Source organism: Cottoperca gobio, chromosome 18, assembly GCF_900634415.1.
Source record: "Cottoperca gobio chromosome 18, fCotGob3.1, whole genome shotgun sequence".
NCBI lineage: Eukaryota > Metazoa > Chordata > Actinopteri > Perciformes > Bovichtidae > Cottoperca > Cottoperca gobio.
The window spans coordinates 1,402,441-1,408,440 of NC_041372.1; positions in this window are offsets into that span (position 1 = coordinate 1,402,441).

A 6,000-nucleotide genomic window follows, 5' to 3' on the forward strand; every position below is an offset into this window, starting at 1 on the left:
TCAAGCACATTCTGAGCTCCGCTGTGCGATTCAGACGCGACTGACGTTTGAATGAATCAACAGTACGTTTTGATATGCAGCCGACATAACCATCACACATAATTAATACATTTTTACATACTTCTACACACTCCCCCACTGCACAAAGTGGACCAAAATAACCTAAAATAACTGAATGAATATGCATTACTTCTAAGCTATTTCATACTGCATGACTCCACCATCGCATTCTCACACAACTGAACTTGACACGTCACACACACACACACACACACACACACACACACACACACACACACACACACACACACACACACACACACACACACGTAGCACAAACTGCACCCAAACAAAACGCATGATTTTTAGCTGTTTTGACAATTTTGAAGACTTAAAGGCCACAAGCAAGACAAACAGTTTCTCCTTGAGAGACAAGGCTGAGAAAACCTCAGCAATTACATCTTAGCCCCCGTCCTGCCTGCTTTACGCTTCTTACTGTTAAGTAGCAAATAGTCCCATTTTTTTCTGAGCTCAATTTGTGTATTAATTGTGAAAAAGCCCCAGGGACTCAAGTCATTCGGATAGTATTCATTAGCCATGGCTTATACTTTATAGCCAGAGAATGCAAAACAGCAAATGATTGAAATACATTTTTGTTCCAAACAACAAAGGAACGCTTTGTCCCCCCCCCCCCCCCCCCCCGAGCTCTCTGTTGTTTGTGCAATGGCCCCTGCTGCTTAAAGTAAGGGCTGAGAGCTCCCATATAATGAACCTGGGAAGACACTCTTTGTGCAAAATCAATAGTGACGAGCTTTTTTAAAACTCTCAACTTTGAGCCTTTGATGCCCGAGAATACATTACCGCCGTTAACTAGGGCTCCGTCCGAGCAATGAGCATGCAGCTCACTCTGCAGGCTCCATTTGCCCCCATCCCCACACAGACGTGCACCATTACTATTACAATTACAGTGGACATCACAGCTCTAGTCTACTAGTTTATTTATCGCCCTGATCATTCCCACTCAGCAAATGTATCAAATGTTACAGTTTTATTTAGGGTCATCAGTAAATCTGCAGACTGCGCAGCAGCGATGAAGAGGCAGAGGCTGCTGTTGTAATGCTCTATGGTATCAGAGCACTTCATCCCTGCACAACCCCACTCACCCTGTAACTCTGTAAATCACACCAGGACAAGCCACAAACACACACGTGACTGCAGCGTGTGTGTGTGTGTGTGTGTGTGTGTGTGTGTGTGTGTGTGTGTGTGTGTGATGTTGTAAGACTGTGAAGTGTTTGCATGTGACACGTGTGGGTGTGAGAGCAAAGGAGATATGCTTTGCGTCGGAATGGATTTGGCCCTGTGAACTCCACAAAAGCATCAAAGTAGGCATGAATTAAAATTCATCCTGCCATACAGCTGCTGAGCTCATATTCACATTCCACCGGATTGCTTTGGCCGTCAGGTACAGCTGGAATTCAATGCATTTAAGTCTTTGCACGTATGTGTGTTATGGTATGGACGGGCAGTCTGCTCTGCCGCTATGCAATGCGTTGACATAATTATATAGGCACTGGGCTTGTTCAGTACTTTCCCACTTTCTTTAAAGCCTAGAATTGCAAATGTGAGGAATTCATCTTGAAGCAAAGAGGTTGGACTCTCGCTTCACTGTCCACCATTAACTAATTGGCAGCATTGTTAGCACAACGAGGAGCAGAAAAAAGGAAACAGTCGTCTTTAGAGCGTGAGAGTGAACCAAACTCTGAGCAAGACAGGCCGACAGCGAGGAAACAATTCCCACGCGTCTCTCACATCCACGCTTTAATATGGTGATGCAAAGCTTTAAATGTTGGACTGAATCACTTTTATGAACAAAAGGATGCTAATCTTAGCAACATAATGACGGACACATCTGAAACTGGCATATGAATATCTGAAATAGTCCTCTCAATTAATCATAAGTGCGTGTGTGTGCGTGTGTGTGTGTCACACCTAAACTGTGGAGATATGTATCATGCATCGGCTGAAGCTTTGATATACCGTTAGACATCTCTGTCTGTGCATTCATGCATCAACATGTTACACCTGTGTAGGTTGCATCGCTCTACATATTTAAGCAGAACATGCATATCATGGCTCAGGGGTGCTCGTCCCCGGGAAGGGAGATGTATGCGATCACGTCTGTGCTGCAGAGCCCCTAAGTGTAAGACTATTAAACGTATTGGATCTCATGTGGGAGGAAACAGCAGCTGAAAGCTATTTATACAGATTATAACTGTGAATAAGGTGGAGAGGGGGATGTTCTGTTGGGAAGACTGAGGGAAATTAAACAAATAATTCCAAAAAATAACTAGTTCCAGCTTTTTAAATGTGAACATTTGCTGCGCTCTCTTAGTTTCTTATGACAGGAAATATTTGGGTTTGGCTCAGACAAAGCAAAGAAAGAAAATAATCATTACATACAGAGTCGGTAATACACACACACACACACACACACACACACAGACACACACACACACACACACACACACACACACACACACACACAGACACACACACACACACACACACTCTCGTCTTCTCAAGCCAATCCTTAAACTCTTCTCTGGTGTTTAGTTTTTTAAGTAGCGTGGTCGGGGACTTTCTTATCTTTCAACAATGGAGCATTATGGGAGGAAAGTGCACCTCAGTGGTGCTGCAGAATGACATCATATTATCTACATGGCACTCTACGAGCATGCAGAGGAAGAGCTGGGTTTAATATAATCCACCGGAAGGAAGGCTGCCAGTCGCATCGCAGATCTGTGCAAGAGCTGGGAACATGGACAGGAACTGCAAACAATAAAATACTATTTCTAACGTGATTGTAAGAGAAGATATTAAATTACTTAGTGAGGTTTTGTGTTTGCATATCTCAGCTGAGCTGCTCTTTACTTAGCTTTAACATTTGTTATTGGATTAACTAAATATTAATAATGCATTGAGAGTGTAAAACAATGATTCTCTGTAAACTTCTCGATGACTCTGTAGCGTTTTGTGCTCCTCTCCACATCCTCCGAAAAGCGTCAGTGTGCCAGTGTTGGTGACACCTGGCTCGCAGACGGTGTCACGGTAAATTGACAATTACAAAATGTCAGTTATCAGAGCAGGAATTACGTGTGTCACAGGCCTGAACAATGCAGACGGTTTCAGAGACTCACAGTGCAGACGTGTGCGTATGAGAGAAAACACAGCTGGCTTCAAGCTACAACGAGTTATTACACTATATTATTATACTTATGGTACATGAGGCTTCAGGTTTACATGGACTGATGACCAGCTCACATTAAATGTAATGTGACATCACTATTTCCCTGTGTGTACATGTGTCCTGCATCCTGTCACACCAGAGCTACACAGCTGTGCAGACTACTTACACATGATTGGATTCACAACATGTGCTCGTGAGCTTATTACTCATGTGGGACGACCGTGTGGCCCTTTACATATGTTTCCCAGCTGCGGTGGTATTTAAGTCCATTTAATCAATATTTGCTCAACGCTGTGTCGCTGACAGGATCCCAAAGTCTTGAAAACGTTTTGGGATTGAACTATTTGAAGGGAATAGATTGACATTTTGGGGAATGTGGTTATTTACTCAAAGACAAATAGTTCCCGCCCTGCAGACATGAAAGTATAAATCTTCTCATGTGTCTCTTGGAAAGAGAGAGCATATGTTATATTACGTCGTCTGTCCTCGTTTCATAGCTTCACCTTTTGCTCTTTACAACCTCCAGTAAATAGCACATATACCCCGACCCTGCTCCACCTCCTCACGCCTCGTTCTTCTCTGGATCCCTTCTCATTAAATATAATGTAAATCTCATTCCAGCAAGATGTTCTAAATAACAATTCCCCTTGAAATGCCGAATCACTCCACCACTCCACCACTCCACCTAACAACAGCTGGGAAGACTTGACCAGACACACACACACAGACACAGACACAGACACACACACACACACACATACACACACAGGAGCGGCACAATCAGCAAAGCCACTTTTAATGAGCCTCATCCCCTCTCCATCTATCAGAATGGAATTAGGACAGCACTCAGCGACTAAGGGGAGGGAAGCTGGGAGAATGGGGCCACATGGCAGAAGGAAAAAGTCTTCATTAAGGACAGTGAAGTGGAGGTAGGAGGAGAGAGAGAGAGCGAGAGGGAACAAGAAGAGGAAGAGAGACTTAAGTGATCCAGAAATGCTTCTCCCTCCTCTCTCTGCCACCTAATCAGGGAGACAAAGTTATGCCGGTGCGAGCGTTTGTTATTCCAGCTAATCCCTCATCACGGTATTTCATCAGGTTTGGCATTTGGCTATCTGCATTAATTAGATGTTGGAACGGACACCGCGTTAATAACTGACACACGGCAGATAATGAGAAATGCTCTGCACGGCCGTATCCTCTCGCCATCGCATCCCTTTGTCAGCACTGATACATCTGTGCTTGAAACACTGCGGCGTGTTTACCTGCGCCCCATTTCATTTATTGATGATCCAGGCTGTTTTTAGTGCCAGTGGCGATAATGTACTGTCTGCACTTTGGGAGATAAGTGTGTTCTGGCGCGATAGTTTGGACTAGTTTGGAATGTCTCTCCTTCTGTCTCCTTCTCTATTTTTATCTCTGCTCTCTTTCCAGCATGTTTTCTTCTGCCCTCTCCTTTCCTAGTCTCCCACATTTCCCCGTACATTCTCTCCCATTCACTCTCTCTCTCTATCTCACCTGTCTCTCTCATTTTGTCAGACCTTCCCAGAGGACAGTAAGAACTCCTATCTCTCTTTTGCACACTCTCCTCCACTTTTAGACTCTCTCCTCCCTCCCTCCCTCTCCTTCCCTGCCTTCATCCATATCAACAGCAGGTGAAGAGTCCTCTCCCTAATACTCATTCACTGTCCCCCTTCTTGACTGCCTCTCCTTTTCTCTCACTGTACCACCTTCAGTTTATACTCAACGCTGCACTATCCTCCCCGCGCTGCCTCTCAACGCTTTGTCTCTCCTTCCAATGACGTGACTTTCTCTCCCTCGCTCTCTCCAGTCACCGCGGAGTGTACGCTGACGCGCCTCGCCACGTCACATGTCTCACATCACGTCTTTGACCTTACCGTCTTCTCCGATGCTAAAACAACCGCATGTCATGTGTTACTTTCTCCATTTCCTCTCGCTCTTGCTTCTCCACTCCATTGCTTCCCTCCCCCCCCCCCCCCCTTGTGGAGCTCTCTTTGAAGTGTAATCCTTTATCAGACGGGGCGTGTTGACTAAGAACACATACGTATTTACAGGAACAGCCTTGGGGAATAGTTGCAAAGGTCATACTCATTCACACCTTCACCTGGGAGACTGTGCTGTTGCACTGAGCGGCTACCTTGCAGCAGAGTGCCTTGCTAAAGGGCACTTCAGGGAACTTTCCTCTCCCACCTTTTCTTCAATCCTTCCCTCAACCACCTCTTCTATTCCTCTCTCATCGCCTCTGTCGCCTTTACATTTACTCTCTCTGCTTCCCATCTGTCTCGAGCTGTCACACATCAGGAGTGTGTCAGCCAGCATTCAGAATATGTCAAAGCGCCGTCTGGTCACTGAGGGGTTGTTTTTTTTTTTCAAACCGTCCTTCATCTGTGAAGGTTTCATTCTTCTCCTCTCCCTCCCTCCCCTGTCATTGTAAACAACTGATTATGCCTTTGAGTTATTCCATCAGGTTTTTTTTTTATCTCGCCTAATGATTCTTGTCGTGGTGCAGAGCTGAAATTTGAGGCACTCACAGATCCCCAGTGCAACAGAGCCTTTATCTTTCAAATCCCCGAAGCTCCTTAAGTCTTCTCTTTGGAGAGTCAGCCCAATCTCTCAGTCCATTTACCAGACGGCCAAGTCGTCGTTATTTTGTGCATACTGCCATGATCTTACTATCATTAAAATGTGACCCTTACATAACCATGAAGGAGGACAGAATACAGTCGCAGTCTGAC